Consider the following 24772-nt stretch of genomic DNA (forward strand, 5'->3'; position numbering starts at 1 on the left):
CCACGTTTCCTTTTGCTGCTGTCCATGCCGAGCATTAATGATTTCTCCAATGAGTCCAAAGTAAGTGAGCTTTAGCTGTAATATCTTGCCTTCTAATGACATAGTTGGTTGCTCCTCTCTACTGCACTGAGTGGCAATAATTAGAATAGGGTTGAGACTGGTCCCCCTGCAAGTTGTCTGGCTTTAATGAGGCCTGCGAACAAGTGCATAGGATCACAACTTCTAAAATTCCATACTGTATATATTTTATTTATCTGTAGTTTCATTGATTGCCTTGTGAAGGGAGAAGGATGGATGCTTTAGGTCAGGGGAAGTCAAACTGCAGCCCTCCAGATGTCCATGGACTACAATTCCCAGGAGCCCCTGCCAGCAAACGCTGGCAGGGGCTCCTGGGAATTGTAGTCCATGGACATCTGGAGGGCCGCAGTTTGACTACCCCTGCTTTAGGTAAACACCAGGTGATTCCTTCTTTGTACTGTTTCTGCTACGACTACTTTCTGCCCCCTTCAGCTGTTGTTTCTCTTTGTTATGACAACTGTTAAAGAAGACAGTCTGCGCTCAGGGGCCCCTTTAAAGCCCACAAAGTTTAATTCTGGGTACAAGCTTCCATGCGCATCCACACCAAAGTTTATTCTCCGATTTGAGCTTTCCCGCTGTTTAAGTTGCCCCTGGACTCAAGCTGTGTTCTGCTGCTTCAGACCGACACGATGACCCGCCAGAATCTGTCTTCATGATAACAGTTATGTTTCCTTTCCTTTCCTTGGTCCAATAAATAAAAGCTCTAAAACTCAACCACCTCCTTGGTTAAACTGAAGTTTAAAAAGAAAAGGGCAGCATTTTCATATACATTTCTTTTTTTACAAAAGAGTTAAGTTGCATCAGAGATTTTTTGCCTTATCTTTGGTGTTGGAAAAAGCTTGTTTGGGTGTTTTTCTCAGCAAAGGATGCCAGACGCAGGAGAGCCAGCTCTGGGCTCTTGTAGCATCCTGTGATCTTGGGTCACACGATGGGGGCAGCCGAGGCTGTGTGTGTCTGTGTGTGTCAGAAGAAATGAGTCTGCTGCTGGTAAAAGTCCTTATCAAGTTGCCATTGACTTATGGCGACCCCTCCTGGGCTTTTCAAGGCAAGAGACGCTCAGAGGTGGTTGGCCATTGCCTGCCTCTGTCATAGCCCGGGATTTCCTTGGTGGTCTCCCATCCAAGTATTAGCCCGGGCGGGCCCTGTTTATCTCCTGAGATCGGGCTGGCCCGGGCCATCCAGGTCAGGGCTGAAATGGGTTCTACTCCCAGGGAACCTTCTTGTTCTTCACATCATCTGGTCCTTGGCCCTGCTGCGTCGCCTTTATGTTCTGCGCATCGTGACAACCAGGAACTAGCTCAGGGCTGGTGAGGTTGCAGCTCATCTCCATCTCCCCTTAGCAGCCTCTGCAGAAGGTGGCCATGAGCTCTCACCATCTTCCACCGTCACCTCTGGCTGGCTACATCTCCTAATTTGGGCTCATTCCACACATTTTCAGTGTGCTTTTGCAGCTGCTTTTTCTGTCTCTCGGGAGCTTCAGGCAGCCATCAAGCCAGAAGGGCAGCAGAAAGGAAGCAAAGGACATTCCACGTGCAGAGGCAAAGGCTAAGAAGGCAGACAGAGGAGAGGGGGGGGGTGACTGATGCCTCCTTTCAGACAACCATCGTGGTAGCTGTGTGCTTCCCAGGCATGTTCACTTGTGGAGAGCTTAAGATGGGCCCTGCTGCATCGTCCAGCATGCTGCTCCACATGGTGGCCAACCAGTTCTTGTGGGTATGGAGACTGAGGCCTTTGTCAGAAAACAAGAAAAACTCTTACTTCAGACTCAGGACTGTGCTGACCTTTCCACCCCCCAGATCTATGCTTCTGTGTCTTCCTAAGCATAATCCCATATATGTAAACATTGCTTCTCATTAGGGAGGCCCAGTTTGTAGCTTAGATTCATCCAGCAATTCTTCTTGTGATGTGAACCTTGTTAACAAGGTGTTGTTATCTACCTTGAGCCTAGAGTTGCCAACTGCCTGGAGAAAACAAATGGTCTGTTCTTTTAATAGAGATTTAATAACATGCTGTTTGTCAGTTGATACTATATTCCTCCATGCCAAGAGAAGCAGTAGCTGACATGCTAATGGGGTGTAGGGGATAAGACTGTGGGGTGCATATCTCATGGCCTGCAAGCTTGCTGGGTGACCTTGGGCCAGGTATAGGCCCTCTGCCTAACATACCCACTGGCAATATAATAAATATATTCACAAAAGAAAGAAAAGTGTCCTATTTTTGTAGTTTTCCTTGTTTCTTTATTCTGAGATACCCCGCTACTAACCTCTCTCCAATCTGATGAAACACCATTGACAACAACTCTTTGAGTGCGGTTCTCTAACCAATTCCCTATCCACCTGACTATCTGAAAGTCCAGATTGCAGTCCTTCAACTTATCCATCAGAACATCATGGGGAACCTTGTCAAAAGCTTTACTAAAATCCAAGTAAATGACATCAACCGAAGTTCCACGATCCAGCAAACCTGTCACTTGGTCAAAAAAGGAAACCAGGTTGGTCTGACAGGACCTGTTGGAGACAAATCCATGCTGACTTCCTTGGATCACCGAATTGTCCTCCAGATGTTTGCAGATCGCTCCCTTTAATATCTGCTCCATTATCTTCCCCACTACAGAGGTCAGACTCACTGGTCTGTAGTTTCCCGGGTCATCCTTCCTCCCTTTTTTGAAGATTGGAATAACGTTTGCTCTTTTCCAGTCCTCCGGGACATCTCCAGTCCTTGAAGAGGTCCTGAAGATGGGGTACGTGTCAATACAGACCAGTATCCCCATACCTATGTGAGCCTGTGGCCAGTATTATTCTATTAATATATATAAGGACTTGTCACTGATGAAAGAATCTCACTGAAATCAGATATTACCTGGATTCCGTTCTGACAGAAGTCCTAAAGAATAAAGAAACAAGGAAAACTACAAAAAAAGGACACTTTTCTTTCTTTTATTAATATATTTATTATATTGCCAGTGGATAGGTCTGTTTCTTTCTGTTTGGTTTAACTATTAGACCGTCCTTCTTATACTCTTGTATGATCTCTGCCTAACCTGCCAGGCTGTGAGGCTAAAATGGGCAAAGGGCGTAAGCAGCTTTGGGTCCCCAAAGGGAAGGAAGGAAGAGTACAAATGAAGGAATCAAAACAGATTTTCACACATTCAGCCTCTATAAAAAGGACAGGAAATTTTTCTCCTGGCCTGTTTGCCACCCTTTTTGAAATGAGTTTAAACTATGTGGAGAATGGTAGCTAGATATCAGGAAAAATCTTTTCACAGTCAAAGTAGTTCAGTATTGGAATGGGGTACCTAAGGAGTTGGGGAGCTCTCCCTCACTGGTGGTTTCCAATGGACAGATCCTTCTCGTGGGTGCTTTAGGCTGATCCTGCACTGAGCAGGGGGTGGGACTAGTTGGCCTTGATGGCCCCTTCCCACTCTAAGATCCCATGAATCTAGTTCAGCAGTGGGATGGGCTGCCTCAGGAGGTGGGGAGCTCCCCCTCACTGGTGGTCTTCAAGCAGCGGCTGGACAGATCCTTATCCTGGATGCTTGAGGCCGATCATGCCTTGAGCAGGGGGTGGGACTAGATGGCCTTGATGGACCCTTTGCACTCTAGGATTCTAGGAGTCTTGTTCAGCAGTGGGATGGGCTGCCTAAGGAGGTGGGGAGCTCCCCCTCACTGGTGGTCTTCAAGCAGCGGCTGGACAGATCCTTCTCCTGGATGCTTGAGGCTGATCCTGCCCTGAGCAGGGGGTGGGGCTAGATGGCCTGGATGGCCCCTTCCCACTCTAGGATTCTAGGAGTCTAGTTCAGCAGGGGAAGGTACTGCCTAAGGAGGTGGGGAGCTCCCCCTCACTGGCGGTCTTCAAGCAGTGGCTGGACAGATCCTTCTCCTGGATGCTTGAGGCTGATCCTGCCTGTAGGGCCTCTTCCAGATGATTCTATGGTTTCCTAAACAGTGCAGTGGTAGAAGGATCCATTGAGTTTCAAGTCAACGTATGGTGACCCCAAGAGCCGTTCAGATGTGGCTTGCCTCTGCCTGCCCCTGCATCATGACCCTGGGCTGCCTGGTGGTCTCTCATCCAAACGCTTTCACAATTTGGCAAGATCAGCCTCACCTGGGCCATCCAGGTCAGGATTCCTAAGCTAGAAAATGCTGAATTTCAGGTGGCCGAGCAAAGGCATCTTTATCCATTGGAGAACTTTCCCAGCAATAGAAACTAACCCCTTTGAATACGAAATATTCTGAAAGTATTGGGCGTGTTGCCTTGAGAGAGGCAGAAACACTTAAATCAATGAAGCCGTTGACTTTAAGGAACTGAAGAGCTGCTCTTGAAATGGGGCATGAGCAAGCCAAGAGGTTGTTCTTTCCCTTTGTGGGTGTCCTTCGGAGACATCAAACTTTCATTCTCTTTAATTATTGATCGGAAGCATTTTTCTTGCCAGAACAGCACTTTACACATAGTGAAATCACTTCTCCGGAGAGAGCAAACGTTTCCAGTCGCTCCTGGGTCGGATTCAATTTTGCAAATGGCTCGGGGTCCCCCCCCCTTCCCTGTGTACCCAATAAACTAAAACGGCAAATGAGAAGCGTGATGATTATGCGGCCATGAATCACTCTGCTTGTAATGGCCTAATGCACTGAACTTTAATTAGTAATATTGTATTTTCCCCCTCCCCGAAACAAGGGCTGCGTTGTGAATGGAGCATAGATGTGTGCTGCTTTATGTCTGGGCTTCCCAGAAGATTTTAAAGGCGCTCTTCCTCCCCCCCCCCCCCCGTGCCACTAAATAATTAATAGAGCCACTTAAAAGCTTTAGACAAACAAGGTTATTGGTTGCCGGTAAAGAAGAGGAGAAAAACATTGGGGGGGGGGTTAGAGAACAGCATTCTGTGCTCCCCGTCTCTGTGAGTGGCGGACGGTTGCAGGGGGTGTGTTGTGGGGCTTGGATGGAGAGTGAGGACTGGAAAGCACCTTTGGAATGCCAGTTATTCTTGAATAAATGCATTTTTTTTAGGGATGGGGCTATGACCCCATGGGGGAGCATCTGCATGGCATGACCGTCCCTGGGTGCAACCCCCAGCATCTCAAGGTGGAGGGGGGGAGGGGGAAAACCTCAGCTCAGGACCCTGGAGAGCAGCTGCCGGTCTGAGTAGATAAGACAGGCCTGGGCAGAGTCTGCACTTACTTTGTTTATTCCATTGTCAATCCTGTTGAATTCAGATCGCTTTGAACTCGGATCTTCCTCTTCCCCCCACCCCTCCCCATTGAAACAGGAAAGTGTTCTGCACGTGGTTAGGGAGGCTCAGAAGGTGGGGGGGGGTTCTTTCTTTCTTTTCTTGAAGCCTGTTTCTTTCTTTTCTTGGAGGGGAGGGGGAGAGGATCGAAAAAGGCAGAGGAGGGAGGAAAAATCCAGGACCGACAGAAGTTGAGAGAAGTTAGGGGCTTCTCCTTTAAGGCAAGCGTGTCACATGACCAGGTGTAGCCTATCAGACATTCTCTACCACGGAGCTTTCTTTATTCAGGATTAACAGCAGTCTCAGATATTGCACACTAAAGGTAGGGTCACTCCGGATCAATCCTTCTGGCTGCAGATGGAAAATTAAAATCGCCCAAAATGCAAACTGAAATCGAATTCTGTGTAGAGGGCAGGGACTGAATCGATCTGGGGCTGGAATAAAAGCTCCGTGCAGTTTACACCCTGGTTCGGGCTGAGGCAGCTTCATGGGTTTGTTTGTGTGAATGCATGCATGTTGCATGTTGGGAATGTGCAGACAGCTCCCTCAAGTGGGATCCTGCAGCCGGGCCCGTAGCAGATTCCTCCCTCCCTCCCTCCCTCCCTCCTCCCTCCCTTCCTCCCTCAGCCATTCCTAGCCTCAAGCCTCCTGCTCTCTCCGGTTCTCTTTAGATTCACACTGTAAACTGCTTTCAAAGTGCTCCCTTCCCACCAGCAGGAAGGTGTAATCTGGGGTCAGGACGTCTTCTCCATCTGTGGACACATTTGGAATTTGGACACTACTCAGTCCCAACAACCTGTGGTGATCAGGCGAGGCAAACACTGTGGAATCGCAGATGCTGCAGCCTGCTGTGTGTCACATCGGAAAAGGAAACCTTCAGTGGAATGATTTAAGAGCTCCATCTACTTCAGGCCTAGGTGAGCATGAAGCACGGCAGCAAGCTCCTGTTTCCATCTTGTCCAAATCAGTGGGTGCTGATGCATCTTTTCTCTTGATGCGCGAGAGGGTCTGTTTCATCATTGTGCTTTGCGTGAGACCACCACAAAACGGGAATTTCTTAGACCTCCAGTGGTAGCTGGACCCCCCCAGGCCTTCCAGATCACAGGCATGGACCATCTTGGGCTTATCTTTCTGGTGAGGCAGGCTACCCATTGCTTTGCAGCAGCTGTCCTTGGAGATGAATGTTTTGTGAGAAAGGTACCCAACGATTGCTCCTCCAGCAGCCACGGTGACTGCTACAAGCCATCCAGCCCTCACAGACGAATTCGGCCCATTCCTGCTCTGATCTTGCTGTAAAGCTTCTACTGACCATAGGGGACATGACCAAGCAGCTCTGATTTATATTGCTTGATGATATAGATCGCATTGTGGGCCAGTGAGTCCTTGACCGCTTCCCTGGGGGTACTGGATCCTTTTAGTAGGTTCACTTAAAGAGGTTTTGGGATAGCAACGGTACTGGAGTTTATTGCATGGGATAGTGTGTGTGTTTCTCTGCTAGGTGGTCCATTGCTGCTGATAGTTGTTCCAGATAAAGGGTAAGGACTGCCACCTTCTACCCTTGTGCATAGGAAATCTTATCTTCCTGGAGAGGATGGAGAGTTGTGATCTGGCAGCTGTAGGTGACGATTCAGTGGAGTTGGGCTGTTTTGTAGAAGGTGGCTGCTAAGTCAGTTTTGGCCAGTCTGTTCCTTCACTTCTTCAGTGTGGTTGTGCATGGCTATGGAAACTGGTGGTGGCAGCGGAAAGTGCCCTCAAGTCACAGCCAACTTATGAAGACCCCGTAAGGTTTTCAAGGCAGGAGACAAACAAAGGCTTCCTTGGTCGTTGCCCATCTGAGCTCTAACCAAGGCTGACTCTGCTTAGCTTCTGTGATGATATCAAGCTACCTTGGGCCATCGAGCTCAGGCTAGAAGTGAGACGAGGAAAACCTTCACTTTGTGTTTTAAATGGGTGTTTTTTCTCCTCTCTGGGCTGAGAACAGGCAGCGAGAAGGAAGTCAATGGCTTTTCAGGCTCACCTCAGCTACCTCTTAGTAGGTTTAGCTAGAGGCAACAGGAAGTCTCCCCCTCCCACCCCCAAGCAAGGAAGAGAGATTTGGAGGACTTAAATTTCTGGAGACTTCAGGAACAGCCTCTCTAACTGGGCCTGACCTGGTTAGTTGGTGGGGAAAAGAGAGGTGATAAAACCCCTTGGAAGCAAGGAGGAAGGTCACTTTTGTGCTGAGTCCATCAAAGCGGACAACTCTTAACTGAATTCTGGAGGAGGTAGCTAGTCACTATGTGCTGGCCATAATAGCTGCAGGACGTTTCAAGGTAATGGAAACTCTGTAGAGATGTGTAACTTCCTCAGCTAAGCAGCCTGTTCTACATTTTAACATCTTGTAGGGTACGTATAGTGAGGGGAGACAAAGGAATTGCATTTTACCCATTACTTTTGAATCCCTTGCTCAATCTGGTACTTTGCTAAAAGTATGCTCATGGAACATTTCCCCTTTAATAAGTACTTTATAACATTGAATGTTGGTAGTGGTTCTTTGTACCACATAGACCTCCTCTGCTATTTTAAAAAGAAGAAGAAGAAGAAGAAGAGTTGGTTCTTATATGCCTCTTTTCCCTACCCAGAGGAGTCTCAAAGCGGCTTACAGTCGCCTTCCCTTTCCTCTCCCCACAACAGACACCCTGTGAGGGAGGGGAGGCTGAGAGAGCCCTGAGATTACTGAAGAAGAAGAAGAGTTGGTTCTTCTATGCCGCTTTTCTCTACCTGAAGGAGGCTCAAAGCGGCTTACAGTCGCCTTCCCGTTCCTCTTCCCCCAACAGACACCCTGTGAGGGAGGGGAGGCTGAGAGAGCCCTGATATTCCTGTTTGGTCAGAACAGTTTTATCAGACCTGTGACGAGCCCAAGGCCACCCAGCTGGTTGCATGTGGGGGGAGTGCAGAATCGAACCCGGCATGCCAGATTAGAAGTCCGCACTCCTAACCACGACACCAAACTGGCTCCATGGAGAAGGAAGGCAGTTGGCATGTGGCTGACCCTCCAGTGGCACCCAAGACAGCAAACTGTCTCTGGTGCTGGGCAGCAGAAGGAACAGAGGCAAGCCCTCAGACCTTGGAAGGGACTCTCCCAGTGGGCAATTCCTGCAAAGGTCAAGCAGGTTACCGGAGAGGGGAAAAAGCCTCTTCTGATGTTGGGAAAACCTTGGAGGGCAAGGTGGAATACGGCCTGCAGGCCAGAGCAGCCCATCCCGCCAAAAAGCCAATAGGTTCTACCTTTATGGTCTACAAACGATGTGTAGCTATAGTGTTTTAGATTGTGTTTCTATCTTTTCTCTGTTGTTGTTTTTCTCCTTGTTTCCCAGCTTGTTCCTTTCTCTGTCTGTCTTCTCTTAAAAACATAAAGTAGTACCAGTGGAGAGTAGTACCAGGGCTGACATGTGTAGGAACACGTTTCTGATGGTGTCCAGAAATCTTGAGTGGGAGAAGAAAACGGTCCTTAGGAAGAGATGGTAGAAAAAGGTTAATAACACGGCAGCGTTGTTAACACTGTGTTGTATTTTATGATGTACAGGAAATTAAACAGCGACAGGATCACCAGGACAGATAAGCAAATAATACTTGGGATAATGACTTGCGAGCGTCTAGTGCTAACGGTGTATACATTAGCACCTCTGATTTTTATCAAGTGACTGGCAAACTATCGCGGATAATTAAAGCAAAAACGCAGGCTGCTTTCATGAGCCAGAAGGGGTGGGTGGTTAAACCTGGGGGAGCTGCAACGCTTGTCACCGCAGACTAGGAACGGCTGTAATATATCACATGCAATATTTGTACAACCTAATTATGCGCTCCTCTCCTTCAGCAGCATTTACAGAACTGTATCACCTAAAGAAACTGCTCTTTGGTAACACTTAAGAATGAAAACAAGAGAAGGCAGGAAGGTTCATCAGCTTACGAAGTCATTCCGCCCCAGCAAAGAGCCTCTAGTTAACAGACAGAAAATCAATGACACCCCTGAAATCCGTTGGCATCCCTAATATTTTGCGATCATCCTTTTTGTTTCTAGCCACCTCGCTCCCACATCCTGCTCTGTCCTTGCCTGGGGATAGCGGAGATCTTTCCCCCACACTTTTGCATGAATTAAACTTGTTGGTCTTAAAAGTTCCGCCCCTGGACTCAGACTTTGTCCTGTTGCTTCAGGCCATCCTACAGAATCCCACAGAATCTTGTGTCCTTTTGTACCAGATGCTTCTTCACCAGAGGGAATTTTTCAGGATCAAACAAGATGTAATGCAGGAGGTCTATAATTAGGATTTTTCTTAAAGCAACAAAAGCCAGCAGTCCCAGGCTACAGATTTGTATTTTTGGTGTATTTTTAGCCCTTTGTGCCTACTACCTTCCCTCAGAATTCCCAAGTACCCACAGGATCAAAAATATTGGGGACCTAGGGGATATGAGACAGGACAAAAGTGTTAACCTCCCCCCTCCCTGTATCACTTTCCCGGTCCTTACAGGAGCTGCGTGGAACTGCTAATTGATTAAGGGCGGGTGGGGGGGGGGAGCGTGCTGGTGAATCTGGGAAGGGATCTGTCATGTCCGTTCGGCTCCTGGAAGGTGCCATGAGAAGTGCAGAGGGTGGAGGTGACGCTTTGTTTCCCCATTGCAGCAAGACCCTAGAGGAGACCGTTTTGAGCTGAAAAAGCAGAATGCCTGAGTCTTTTTGGACAACTCAGATGGCCCCGGAGAGTGCACGAGGAAAACGGAAGCGTCGAGAGCTATGCTTGTCCAAGCATGATGGTTTTATTGATAACTGAGCCTGAATTTTTCTTTATTAATGTGGAGCATAAACACTGTGTTTCTGTAAAGAAGGTCTATTATATTCTGCATAATATTATTCCTATTGTGTAAAAAGAGAGCAAAAATGCAATAAATAATTTTAGAAAGAAATTTTACAAGAACAGTATGAGAGCTTTTAATTTGGGAAGTTTAAATTCCTTCTTTCCTTCTTTCCTTCTTTCCTTCTTTCCTTCTTTCCTTCTTTCCTTCTTTCCTTCTTTCCTTCCTTCCTTCCTTCCTTCCTTCCTTCCTTCCTTCCTTCCTTCCTTCCTTCCTTCCTTCCTTCCTTCCTTCCTTCCTCTTGCTGTGTATCCTGCCTAATCATTATGAATATAGAAGTAAGGGCATCTCTTGGCATTTCAGCTTTTGTAGGGCGTTTTTAGCCACATTGCAAGCTGATTGAAGTGTAAACCTCTTTTTGCCTTATTTCTGAAAATGTTCCACAGTTTACTTGTAATTTGCTCCATCTGATTCAGAGGTAGAGTTGCCAGGTCCCCCTGGTTACCAGTGGGGGTTAGGGTGGCCAGATCCAGGTGGAGAAGTTCCTGGAAACCCCAGCTGGAGCTGGGGAGGGCTGGGACCCCACTGGGGTACAAGGCTAGACCCCCCAAAGCATCCATTTTCTCCACGAGAACTCATCTCTGTAGTATTGAGGTCAAGTGTAATTCCAGAGGATCCCCAGGTCCCGTTCTCGTCCCTACTCAGAGGAAGAGGGTTTTTGGAGTCAAGATAGATTTTACATGCCCAGTGGTGCCATTCTGTACCAGGTTGCATTGACTTTTTACAAAAACACCACCATGGGAGGCTGTGATCAGGAAAGAGAGAGTGGGTGGCTGGGGGTGTTCAGCCCATCCCCCAGTGACATTGTCCCCATTGTCTTGTCCACCTACATTCGTATCCACAGAAAAGACCTGGAATTGGGGTAGTTTTGAGCAGAACAAACAGCCCGTTCATCCAGCTGTAACTTTTCATTTTAAAAATATTTGGACAGTACGTTGATCCGTCTGACTGGTAAGTTCTAGATGGATCTTCTGCACGAAAATTGTGCTTGTGTTGTGCTTGCCTTGTAAACTGAATGTTAGATTAGGCTTTGGGGCTTGCCTGCGCCAGGAACAGATTTTGGGCTTGTTAGGTAATCTTTGTTAAATCACACTTTGAAAACCGTAGAAAAGAGCAAGAGTCCAGAAGCACCTGACCAGGGGAGGAGCTTTTGGGGGTCACTTCTTCAGAGAGCTGCTACAGACCATTCTTCAGTAAATTTAATGGGTCAATTTTGTTTTGGATGAGCACCATGTAGTCTGCCTGCCGGCTAATACGCCCTGGAACATAACTTATCTTCTTGATGTCAAAGGCAGAGTTTAATTTAATGGAAACCCTTATTGAAGTAAGCTTTGCTGTTAGACCGATCATGGGCTGAGAAGGCGAATTTGAGCTGAAATGAAAAATACTCCTCCGTGTCACCCTAATTACAGTTGTGGAGCTTAGCCCTCGCAGGGTTACATATTGAAAAGGTACTAATTAAAAAGTTGTTCCAGAGGGCCGCCGTCTTGGTCTGTGGTAGAAGATGACGGTGAAAAAGTGGGTTTTTATCTCCCACTTTTTACTGACCAAAGGAGTCTCAAAGCGGCTTACGTCTCCTTCCCTCCTTCTCCCCACAACGGACACCCTGTGAGGTAGGTGGGACTGAGAGAGCTCTGAAAGAACTGTGACCATCACAAGGTCACCAGCTGACGGCATGTGGTGGAGAGGAATGGGAAGGCGACTGTAAGCCGCTTTGAGCCTCCTTCGGGTAGGGAAAAGCGGCATATAAGAACCAACTCTTCTTCTTCAGTAATCTCAGGGCTCTCTCAGCCTCACCCACCCCACAGGGTGTCTGTTGTGGGGAGAGGAATGGGAAGGCGACTGGAAGCCGCTTTGAGCCTCCTTCGGGTAGGGAAAAGTGGCATATAAGAACCAACTCTTCTTCTTCTTCTTCTTCTTCTGGAGGAGTGGGGAGTCGAGCCCATTCTTATCCACTATATCTCACTGGTTCTCGAGGCTCAAGTCCAGTCAAGGTTCAAGGAGGTTTTCAGAGCAGGAGCTTCCAAGAGTCAAAGATGCCTGGCATAATCTTCCCCCGGAGTTAGTAGGATGAGTGGTTTGCAGTGGATTTTTAAAATTCTCAGTCCTTTCAGTGTAATCTCCAATCTTGTGCATTTGGTAAGAAATCCAATATTCCTTTATACTGATAAAAAGTATACTCTGTATTCATTAATCCTACATATCTTCTGAAAGTAACTGAATTGCACACACTTAACAATTTGTTGCTAATGTCGCTGGAAAGTCACTTTGCCTGTAACCAGGCTGCCAGCCTCCAGGAGGGACCTGGAGATCTCCCAGAATTAGAGCTCATTTACAAGTGACAGAGATCAGTTCCCCTAGAGAAAATGACTGATTTGCAGGGTGGACTGTATGGTGCCACACCCCATTGGGCACCCTGCCCTCCCCCAAATCCCTCGGGAGGCTGGTAACCCTATCTGTAGTGGACGCTGAAGGGTTTGTTGCTTATTATTTTATTTTTATTTATTATTATTGCATTTGTATACTGCTGCTCCCAGCAAGCTGTCTTGTGATGGTTCACAGAGCGAAAAATACAAAAGCAATCTCCAACAGAGCCCCTTAAAAACACAGTGCTGCTTTCCTAGACATGTGATCTGCAGTGTTAAGCAGACAGGACAAGTCTGAAATGACTTCAGTGGCCTGACGGGATCCAGCGCTTTGGCCCTGCCTGAAGGTGGAGGCCGGGCTGGCCTTGTCTTCCGGAGGAGAATTGCACTAAATCAGGGGTAGTCAAACTGCGGCCCTCCAGATGTCCATGGACTTCAATTCCCAGGAGCCCCTGCCAGCATTCGCTGGCAGGGGCTCCTGGGAATTGTAGTCCATGGACATCTGGAGGGCCGCAGTTTGACTACCCCTGCATGGTTTGAGGCCGAGAGGGGCCTGCTTCTCCCTCTGATGCTCCCTGCTCCTGTCCAGGCCGGCTGCCTGCGGATCTAATCCCTTTCCGCTGCTCTTTAGCCTCTGATACCCCATGGGATTGGGCTGGCTCCACCTGAGCCTTGCCCCGTGCCGCCTTTTAGCAAGGGAAGCAACCTGGCTCTTCCTGCCGGCTCCTCGTCTTCACCCTAAATGTACTTTATCCACCCTGCTCCTTCTTTCCGATCAATTTTATCGGCTGTGTTAATGCTTTCCCTGCTTTAATGGCCTTTGAGATATAAAATACCAGGCCTGGGGGTGGGGTGGGGATAAAATGACAGAAAGCAGAGTCTGGGGGGGGGGGGGACTGAGGCATAGACTAGTGGCTGTTGGGATGCTATCACCAAGTGCTGGTGCCCCGAGGAATTGATTTGCTGGGGGAAAGTCCCTTGTTCAAGTCCCTTGGGGGTTCTTCTGGAACCCAGTTTTGGTTCCAGAGCCTCTAGCTCAGGTTTTCTCAACCAGGGTTTCTTGACAGCCCTGGAAGCGTAGGAGTGGGAGTAACAGTCCAGAGGCCAAGTGCAGAGGCACGGGGAAGGACCTGGCAAACCACCCCGTTTTCTTGCCAAGAAAATTCTATGAAAGCATGCCAACTATGGTGCGGAGTGGTAGGCCCCCCAGGCCACGAAGCACTGAACAAGCCACTGGGGAAGGGCGACAGTCTCTGCCAGTAACCTGGGCATTTATTTGGCACCTACCTGCCGATGTAGCCCATGGAGACACAGAGGCCTGAGCCAAAAGAAAACCAGAAGGATTGAAACATGGAATGTACATGGAATGTTGCAAGGAAAACTGGATATTGTGAAATCAGAAATGACCAACTCAACACCAGTCTGCTTGGCGTCAGTGAACTACACTGGACAGACAATGGCCACTTTCCATGCGAAGACTTCAGTCTACTCTTCTGGTCATGGCAGTATCAGAAGAAATGGTGTGGCCTTTAATGCGGATAAGATAACAGCTTGTGCAGTGGAAGGTTACACAGCAGTAAATGACCGCATCATGTCCACCTGAATTCGAGGAAAGCCAATAAAGACATTCGGGGCCTTGCAGTAACCGGGAGCTGAAGGAACTGCTGCAGGAGCCTCTCCTCTGAGTTTTTCTTTTTGCACTCTTGGCATGCCTGCTACTCTGCCTGTCACCAGCAGTCAGTGTTCTGCCCATGAAGGATGGTTGTGTGTGGTCTGCGCCCGAACCAAGGAAAATCGGGCTGTTAAGGGCTTTTTCATTTGAGGGATCGGGGTGCGTATGTTTCCAATAAATTTACATTGGAGAGCCAGGACAGAGGTTGCGAGAGAGCTGTGTTCCACACGTCATCGAAGGCTGGCTGGGGGGGGGGGGGCAGCGTTGAAACAAAAGAACAGATGGTGCAATTTCTCTACCGTTTCCTAATTGTTGAGTTTACTGTTGCGCATTAACAGCTAAATGCCGGCAGGGATTGTAGAGCACAAATGCACCCCATGCACGCCCTGCAGAGAGAGCGCCTGGAGAGCTGTCATTCTCTCTGGGCATCGTGTTCAGCAGAGGCAGTTTAAAGGGTTGCCAACAGTCCCGGATTCCACTGGACAGCTCGGTAATGGCTGCATTATTGAGATACAGCTGAACCACTGTCCTTCGTATGTTGTGTCAAGGACTTTATTTACCACTAGCCCAGGAAATAATAATAACAAGTTTATTTTTATAGCCTGCCCTTCCCGGTTGGCTCATGGTGGGGAAACAAATCTGTATTTGCCCTGAAAATAGGCAGATGTTCTTCTGGGCACATCTGCCGCTCCTGGCTCTCTCTCTGCTGCTCCTTTGTGAATCAGAAAGAGACATGCCTGACCTGGGTGGGCCAAGAGAAGCCTCAACTTATTGACTCTCAGAAGCTAAGTGGGGTCAGCCCTGCTCAGCATGGGGAGGTGAGACCACCCAGGAGGTCTGGGAGTGCTCTGCAGGGGCAGGAAAGGGCCAATCGCTTCTGCTCACCTCGGCTCTTGGGAACCGTATGGGGGGGGGCACAAGTCAGCGGAATCTAGAGTGAGGGCTGTCCAATGAGCTGCAGGAAGGGGGGAGGGGGGGAGGGGTGGGTGGGTGGGTGAGGATTGTGCTTGTTTTATATTACAGTTTTTATCTTGATGTAAGCCACCTCAAGCTGGCCGGCCAAGAGTGGCGGTAAACAAATGCAATTATAAATAAATAAATACAAAATAGTGCTTTCCACCACTTGTGCATAGGTAGCATTCATGTTGTTTGCTGCTAGACACCTAGGAGTTGTTGATGCGGTCTTGCCAGCTGACTAATAAGAATTTATTTGCTGGGAGGGGGGGTCCAGAAATGGGTGAATTCTCAGATCCTCTTGATGAGGGCTGTTCGGCAAAACACTTTGGGGGTGGGGTGGGGGGCTGCATGCTAATAAGCAAGTCACCTCTCGCCTCGCGTTTTCCCTTTTGTGATCTTGCCAGGCCATCCTGGCTGGATTTAACTTGCAAAACTGTTTCTGGGGAGGTCAGCCCTGACATTCTGGCCTGCCCCTGCCAGTCAGCTGGTTACTGCCCCCCTGGGATTTCTATTGAGGACCCTGCATTGGTGACAGGTTGTCACTCGGGCTTTGAATGATTGGAGGCGTTTACTGTTGTTCAGTGTGAATGTCCCAGAAGTGGGTCTTGAGGATAAGAGCTGTGCGTTTGGGTTTATAAAGACTTTAGTGATTTTTTTTATTCTATGAATGTTGTCAGATACTGAGATTTCAAAAGCAATTCCAATGTTTTAAAAATAAAATCTCTTCAAGCAACACAAAGTGCACTTAAGAACACAGGACTGGGACAAAATTGATAAGTTAGAAAGAGCATCAGTAAATATTAGTGGACTGAACTCTTCGACAAAACGTACACAAATGTTCATCCAATTTAGAAAGCAAAAATACAGATATTTTTTATGTATATAAAAAAACACCTAAAGAAAAAATATGAACAAATTTTAAATAAGAAAAAATTAGGTAACTTATATCTAACAAGAATAAAGGAACCAAACAAAGGTTTTTTTTCAAACTATACTTAAATTTCAAGATGAAGATATAATGTTTTTTGGAGAAATGACCAGAGTTTTAGTTCTAAAGAAGGATATATCTTAAACATGGGAAAATGTATTTCAGTATCTGAAAATGCTAAAATTATAAGGTGCCTGGAGGATCAGACATCTAAGACTTCACTTTTTCTCCCTTATAATCACACGTAGTCAAGAATAGACATGTTTTGGATGGATATTTAAAAATCTAACCATGAATCTAGTTAAAGCAGAGATTCAACTGAAAGTATTTGCAGATCGTAACCCTATAGCAGTAAAACAGGAAACCATGACAATGGAGACTAAATGATGACTTTGCTGTAAGATAATGTGATGTGAACTTGTGTATGGAAGGTCCTCAGCTGCAGTTGGTAAAGCAAGCATGGCTTTTGTAAGAGGAATCTTACTAGCAGTTTCTGCTCAGAAGAAGGCGCGGGGGGGGGGGGACAGAACAAACCAAAGTATTAGCATAAAAAAATTCAGACTGGAGCAAGAGCATTTTTTTTAAAAGTCAACAACATTCTATTACCATTGCCTTCCCTTCCACTTCCCACAACAGACACCCTGTGAGGTAGGCATTGCACAGATGCAGCGCTCGACTACTTGAGCTTCTTCTTCTTCTTCTTCTTCTTCTTCTTCTTCTTCTTCTTCTTCTTCTTCTTCTTCTTCTTCTTCTTCTTCTTCTTCTTCTTCTAAGTAGCTGTCCTGCTGCTACTTGAAGACTACAAGTTGTCAGACGCACAGGAAACTCACAACAAAACTTATTCAAAAGAAAATAGTTTTATTGATTAGCACTATACGCATTGGACTGAAAGTCAAATCTGACTCGAAGCCAGATTTGCCTCAGCTTATCAATACATTTCTCCCGCCCAAAACTTGACAGTTCCCAAGGAGGGGGGTTAGTGAGGAAAGACATATGTGAAACAAAAACAGGATTCCAAACTCCCATCCTTGAGAGAGGTGACAACAACCCTGTGAGCCCATAACAAGATAAGGTTAACATAACATCGCTATTCTATTTTATTGCTTACAAACTACAAGGCCGGGGGCTAGCAGGCGCCAGGCTCAATCAAGCAATATAACTGACATGGAGGAACTCAGGCTAATTTATGACAGAGATTCTACAATCCTGACATCCCTCCGCATTAAAACTAACTTCACTCCCCCACCTAGCCGGCATCTACCGGACGAGGGCAATCAGGGAATGCTCGGTGGAAAGCCCGGAGAAGGCGGGGTGCTTTCACATTCCCAGCCTCAACCCACTCTTTGTCCCCAGAGGGGAAATCTTTCCAATCGACCAGATATTGAAGGCGACCCTTATGCAAACGAGAGTCTAAAATTTGGTTGACTTCATAGTGGGTGTCTTTGTCGATGTAGATTGGCACAGGCGTGGCTGGAGGAGGGTGCCACTCGTCCGGGACTGGAGCTCTTCGCAGCAGGCTGGAATGAAAAACCGGATGCACATTCCTATAAGTTTTTGGTAAAGCTAGCTCAACAGTCACATTATTAATCAGTTTTACCACTTTAAATGGTCCCACGTATTTTGGGCCAAGTTTCTTGGATTTCTGCTGGCACCTCAGGTTCTTAGTAGACACGTAGGCCAGGTCTCCCACTTTCCATTCAGGTGCAGGTACTCTTTTCTTATCTGCTTGAGCTTTATAGGCTTGTTTTGCCTCCTTGAGGCTAGCAACAATTTCTGGCCAGCCCGTACTGATGGTTGCTGCCCATTTATTTATGTCAGGAGCATCAGTGGAGCTGAGTTCCCAGGTGGGGGCTGCCACCAAATCAGTTCCATACACCACCTTGAAGGGTGATACCCCTGTTGAGGCGTGAACCCCATTGTTGTAGGCAAATTCGGCAAGTGGCAATAAGGAGACCCAATTATCCTGCTGGTGATTGATAAAACAACGCAAATATTGTTCCAGGATTTGGTTTACCCTTTCGGTCTGGCCATTTGATTCAGGGTGATAGCCCGAAGTGAGGGCTTGCTCCACACCCAATAGTCTTAAGAGTTCCCTCCAAAACTTGGAAACGAACTGGGGGCCCCGATCCGTCAGAACACGTGTCGGGATCCCGTGCAGACGTACCACGTGTTTAATGAAAAGAGAAGCCAATTTAGGTGCTGAAGGCACGCCCGTGCAGGGAATGAAGTGAGCCTGTTTAGAAAAAGCATCCACTACCACCCATATAACGGTGTTCCCGTGGCTGGGAGGGAGGTCCGTGATAAAGTCCATAGTAACATCTGTCCATGGACGAGAGGGGGTGGGCTGTGGTTGTAATAGCCCCTTTTTCTTGCCCCCAACCGGTTTTGAGGCAATACAAATGGGGCACCCCTGTACATATTTCTCCACATCTTTGCGCAGGGACGGCCACCAATACTGTCTCCTGACCAGGTGCAGAGTTTTTACGAAACCAAAATGTCCAGCAGTTTTTGCATCGTGGCAAAGTTTCAAAACCTTTCCCCTGACCGCAGCAGGAACAAAGAGTCTCTCGCCCTTAAAAAAGAGCCCCCCCTTCTCAGTCAGATCAGGGCGGAGGGAGCAAAACTCCGGATCTTGTGACATCTCTTTCTGGACCCAGCCCCCTGGGATGGGCGTATCAGTCTTTGTGTGGCTACGCGTCACGGCCGCCATCCCCAGTTGGGCGGGGGTGAAAACGGTATCTACCAATGGGTCTCGTTTGCTGTTGTACTGGGGCAGGCGTGACAATGCGTCTGCCAAAAAGTTCATTTTGCCCGGCAGATGCTTTAGAGAGAAGTTGAAACGGGCAAAAAACTCCGCCCATCTCATCTGCTTGGCCGAAAGCGAGCGGGGCTGCTTGAGTGCCTGAAGGTTTTTATGATCCGTCCAGACTACAAATGGGATCGCGGACCCCTCCAGCCAATGCCTCCAGGTGGAAAGGGCCAATTTTACTGCAGCCGCCTCTTTTTCCCAAATTGCCCAGTTGCATTCCGCCCCCGAAAATTTTTTTGAAAGATAGGCCAGCGGGTGTAATTTCCCGTCCTCCCCCTCTTGGAGGATCACGGCCCCCATTGCTACGTCCGAGGAGTCTACTTGTACAGTAAATTGCTTGGAAGGGTTAGCATGGGCCAGTACTGGTTCGGACGTAAACAACAACTTTAGTTTGTCAAATGCGTCTTGACAGGGTGGAGTCCAAAGAAGGGGCGCCCCCGGGCGGCTCGCTGGTTTTCCCCCTTGTTTGGTTTTCAACAAGTCAGTGAGGGGCAACGCCACTTTGGCAAAATTGGGGATAAAAGTCCTGTAAAAATTAGCGAATCCCAGGAAGCTTTGCAGTTGCCTCCTGGTGCGGGGAGGTTCCCAAGCCAGCAAGTCGCGCACCTTGCCAGGGTCCATCTCAATCCCAGCCTGGGAGACTCGGAAACCCAAAAACTCCACCGCATCGCGGTGGAACTCACATTTAGACAGTTTAGCAAACAATTGGTGCTTCCGCAAGCGGCTGAGCACTTCGCGGACCAGATCAGCGTGACTCTCAACATTCTCTGAGTACACAAGAATATCATCAATGTAAACCAACACCCCCTGGTACAATAAATCATGCATAATTTCATTTATCATATTCATGAACACGCCCGGAGCGCCGGCGAGGCCGAACGGCATTACGGTGTACTCAAACTGCCCCAGGGGAGTATTAAAAGCCGTTAAATATTCGTGCCCCTTCTTGATCCGGACTCGGTAATAGGCTTCCCTCAAATCCAGTTTCGTGAAAATTCGTGCCTTCCCCAAGTGGCCCAATAAGTCTTTTATCAGGGGGAGCGGGTAGGCGTTGCAGGTGGAAACCGCGTTCAACCCACGGTAGTCAGTACACAAGCGCAGCGAACCGTCCTTCTTTTTTACAAAAAGGACCGGGGCTGCCAGGGAAGATGTGGCCGGTCTAATAAAACCCCTCGCCAGGTTTTTATCCAAAAATTCCCTAAGCTCCGCCATCTCCCGAGGGCTCATGGAATAAAGTTTGGCTTTGGGGAGTGGTTCCCCTTTCTTCAATTCGATGGCACAGTCAGTTTTACGGTGGGGGGGAAGTTGGTTGCACTCCACCTCCGCGAACACATCACCAAAGTCCCGATACTCGGGAGGGAGCGCTGCCCCCCCTGATCCCAAAGCGGCCACAATCCCCGAACTTGGAGGACCCCGCGGTCAAGCGTGCTGCTCGCAGGCGGGAGAGGTAAATTCCACAGTCCCTTCTTTCCATTTCACTAGGGGGTCATGTTCCTTCAGCCAATCCAACCCCAACACGCAAGGGAAGGCAGAGTGAGGGGCTACCAAAGGTTGGATTTGCTCCCAATGTTTTTTTATGTCCAAGTCCATTGGGCGCGTTTTCGCCATGGCTTCCCCTCCGGGAGCACATTTCCCATCTAATTGGGTGATTGGCAAGGGTTCCCTCAGTGGCACCTTTCCCACCCCCAAAGTCTCGGCCAGTGCCGGGCTCACTAGGGATTGGGTGCACCCCGAGTCCACGATGCACCGGACTCCCACTGTTTTCCCCGACTTGGGGTTGGAGAGATTGGCAGGTAGGAGTAGCAAGGGGGAATCACTCACCACGCGTTTGCCCCTGTTGGCGGCCTGCTGGCGGGGCGCCTTTACAGCAGACCGTCCTCGTTTCCCGACTGCTCATCAGCTTGATCCTCGTCCTCCAGCCCGCTTCCCTCCTCCGAGTCGTCCACTGCCGGCACGGCAGCCACTGGCACCAGAAGAGACTTGGCACTTTTCTTCGGAGTGGTTTTCTTAGCAGGCTGGGCTTTCGGCGGGGGGCTGCTCACGGCCCTCGGGGTCGATGCTGCTTTCGTCGGGCAGTGTGCGAGAAAGTGCCCCGCTCGGCCGCAGCCCAAGCACAGCCCCTTTTCCATGCGCCGGGTGCGCTCAGCCGGCTCCAATTTGGCTCGGGGCTTGGCTTTCGCCGGGGTGGAAGTTTTCGCCGCGGTTTTGCCTGCCAGGACCTGAACCATCGAGGCTCGCTCCAATCGATTTTCCATCTCTCCAGCCAATTGGACCCACCCTTCGACTGTAAGCGGGTCTTCCAGGAGGAGGCATTTGTCTGCCAGAGTAGGATTAAGGCCCCCCACAAACGCCAGCACGCATTGGGGTTCTGTCCAGTCCGGTACAGAGGAAGCCAGCTCTTTAAATTCCCTAGCGTACTCGACCACTGACAACTTCCCTTGCCGGTGAGCCCTGAGTTTTTTCTCCGCAGTCTCCCGTTCAAACGGTTCCACGTACATCTGGCGCAGGGCCCGCATGAAGTGGTTGTAGTCACGGATGGCTTGGGGGTGGTAGCGGTACAAGTCCACGAACCATTTGGCAGCTCTGCCTTCTAGGGCTTGACCCACGAAACGCACCCGCTCGGCGTCGTCCTGGAAAGTGAACCCCATGTCCATCATGTAGGCCTGGAGGTGCACCAGAAACGTAGGAAAATCGGAGGGGTCCCCAGCAAACTTAGCCTTGAATTTATAGGTGCTCCGCATCTCCACTCCACGGAGGTGGGCAGGTAGGCGCCCTGGGCCCCAATCCGCCGGTGCCGGGGCCGGGACCAGGGGTCTTGCGCCACGGCCGATGCCTCGTCCTCTCCCCGCCGCCACTCTTGCTCGTTCCGCTACCCGCGCCGCCTCTGCTGCCCGCGCGGCCGCCACCGCTGCTTCGCGCGCCGCTGCTGCTGCCGCCGCCTCGGCTCCCGCCACGTCCGCCGCCGCTGCTGCCGCCGCTGCTGCTCCCTCGCCTCCATCCGCGCCGTCCCCTCCGGCTCCATCACCACCCGCGCCGCCTTCGTCCTCTCGCTCCTCATCCTCGTCTTCTCTTTCCCTCTGCGCTCTCGCTCGAGCCGCCGCCTCCGCCTCGATCTCTAGCTGCACCCTGGCCCTGGCCACCGCCTCAGCATCCGCCGCTGCTTGCGTGTCCGCCATGCCGTGTTCCCGCAGTGCAAGCCCACCGCTCGCTCTTCGCACACTGGTATTGTGCGCACCACCACCGAGCACTTCCTTCAGCAGGCGTTGTGTTCGGCGTTTCTCCTCCGGATCCAGCCGACCCGAAAGATCCTGCAGCCAGTTAGTCACCCTGTCCAGCTTGTACTGCAAGTCCTGTGTCTCACCCACAGGCTCCAGTGCGTAGCTAGGCAGTCCCAGGTGCTCCGGCCACCGTTCATCCCCAGTAGGGCGGTCGTATTTTGACAATCGCCTGCGTTGGGTGACGTGTCGTTCCAAAAATTCCTCGGGCCCCGGGGTTGTTCCCGAGATTGCCCGCATCATGCCCGAGCTGTGCGGCCCAGCACCAGCGCCGTCGCCCTGGGAGAGGTCCCAATCCAGGCCCTCTCCCTGCTCAGAAAAAGTATGTCCCTCGCCCTGCATTTTGCAGGTGAAAGGAGTTGTGAGATTTGACTTGATGTCAGACGCACAGGAAACTCACAACAAAACTTATTCAAAAGAAAATAGTTTTATTGATTAGCACTATACGCATTGGACTGAAAGTCAAATCTGACTCGAAGCCAGATTTGCCTCAGCTTATCAATACATTTCTCCCGCCCAAAACTTGACAGTTCCCAAGGAGGGGGGTTAGTGAGGAAAGACATATGTGAAACAAAAACAGGATTCCAAACTCCCATCCTTGAGAGAGGTGACAACAACCCTGTGAGCCCATAACAAGATAAGGTTAACATAACATCGCTATTCTATTTTATTGCTTACAAACTACAAGGCCGGGGGCTAGCAGGCGCCAGGCTCAATCAAGCAATATAACTGACATGGAGGAACTCAGGCTAATTTATGACAGAGATTCTACAATCCTGACACAAGTGAGGGAGACCTCCTCACTCCTTAGGCGGCCGATACCACTCTGTAAAACCTACCTCACAGGGTTGTTGTGAGGAATACAATGGAGGGAGATGAATGATGTAAGCCACTTGGGGTCCTACCAGGGCAGAAGATGTGAGGAAATGTACCAGGCAGGGAGTGATTGCTAAATGATGAACCATATCTGTGACCTGTTCTTAGTCTTCTGACCTCTCTAGTATAGCAGGAGATTCCAGCTCAGAATCGCTGGATTTCTACATTGCTCTCAGGTCCGGAATCACAGAGAGCCATTTCAGTCTCTAAATAATCACGGGGTTTGGGGTTCCACATTAGCGTTAAGGACGGGACAAGAGCCCTGCTGGATCAGACCGATCGTCCATCTCATCCTGCGTCATGCCTCACACAGGGGCCAACCGGCCAGGACCAACAACGGGGTGGATTTGCACATTTTCTTATCGTAACACTTCCTGCAAAACCACGAGAGCAAAAACCACATTTAGAACGAAAAAAAAATCTGCCTTGACTGCAAGCTCCGTTGAGGATTGGCTCCTGCGAGGCTAATCAGTTCCCGGCCTTCCTTCTGGCAAAAGAGAAAGGGGAGCATCCGTCCCTGGAGGGACCTCCTCCCTTAATTCCCTCGCATTAGGTCAGGGTCAGCTGACCCCAGTCGGATCCGTGTAGGGCTGCGTCCTCAGGGAGATCCCCCCCCCGCCTGGCTGTCTAATTAACTTTGGTTCTAGTCCATCAGCAGAGAGCACGGCAGCGGATCCCACTAGATCCCCAGGCCCATCTGTTGCTGACAACCGAGGCCTCAGTAACTCCGAGGCAGAGGCTCTTTTCTGTCTCTCTGGGCCAGGGGTAGTCAAACTGTGGCCCTCCAGATGTCCATGGAGTTTGACTACCCCTGCTCTGGGCTGTGCTTGAGGGGGGCGATGGCGTCAGTGGCACGGGGAAGGCTGGGCTGTCCTGTGATCTGTTTCCAAAGCAGCCTGGGGTTGAGGCAGGGGGTGGGGGGCGGGATGAGTGGAATCGAGTGTTGGAAGGTCTCCCCTCTCCTTGCTTTAAGCGCCCGACTCCCAACTGTCTCTTCCCTGCAGAAAACAGGCAGATGGGAAACAGGCAGTGATTTGTGTTTCTCGGTTGGGCCCACTGCTGAAATTGGGGGAATGGAGCCAGGGCAGGGGTCCCCAACCTGGCGCCCAGAGACTAATTCGGGCCTCCCTATGGCTGGTTTTGTTCTGACCTGGAGGCCCAGCCTGGCTGGATGCGGCCAGATCTTGGACGCTGAGCAGGGTCACGCCTGGTTAGTATCTGGAAAGGAGCCCGCCCAGGCAGCCCAGGGGCGCTGCACACAGGGATTCCCCCCAGGGGCGCCTGGGATGGGGGGCGGAGCTTGCATGGGCCCTGAGCGTCAGGCAGGGAGGGGACCATGGGCCGTAAGGTGGGAAGCACCCCTGGCAGGCCTTGGGGGGGGGCAGGGAGTGAGGGGAATGTGTTTGCCTGCCTGGAATGAAGCTGCCATGAGGCCAGATCGGACTGGCAAAGGTGCTTCTGTGATTGCCTGGCATGCACTCCACACTCCCTCAGTTCCAAGAGTCTTTGGAAAGGGGAAGATGGTCTTACCAGTGGCAGCCAAGCAGCCACAGGAGGCGGGGGGGGGGGGGGAGAGCCCTCCAAAAGAGAGAGTTCTCTTCCCGTAGCAGGTGGGAAAGCAGTCCGGTGGGGAGCCAAATCTCCAGTTTTATGTGGATGGGCTTCTCTTGTCTGCGAAATCCTGGCTGAGAAAGCCT

The 24772-nt window shown here is 49.8% G+C and overlaps 1 protein-coding gene across 8 annotated transcripts in view; it reads left to right on the top strand.

Annotated features, from left to right (window-relative positions):
- Nucleotides 1–24772, top strand: part of LOC143820654 (poly(rC)-binding protein 3-like) — a 254865-nt gene that overhangs the window by 3542 nt on the left and 226551 nt on the right. The window contains exon 2 of one of the 8 annotated variants that reach the window (XR_013225439.1): nt 6020–6219. The exons of 6 other annotated variants lie outside the window; for them this stretch is intronic. The gene's annotated coding sequence lies outside the window, so the exon portion shown is untranslated. Of the gene's footprint in view, nt 1–6016; nt 6220–24772 lie in introns of those variants that run through there. One more of the 8 variants, XR_013225440.1, reaches the window with a different exon arrangement.

Source organism: Paroedura picta, chromosome 11 (genome assembly GCF_049243985.1).
Source record: "Paroedura picta isolate Pp20150507F chromosome 11, Ppicta_v3.0, whole genome shotgun sequence".
In the NCBI taxonomy this organism is placed as follows: Eukaryota; Metazoa; Chordata; class Lepidosauria; order Squamata; family Gekkonidae; genus Paroedura; species Paroedura picta.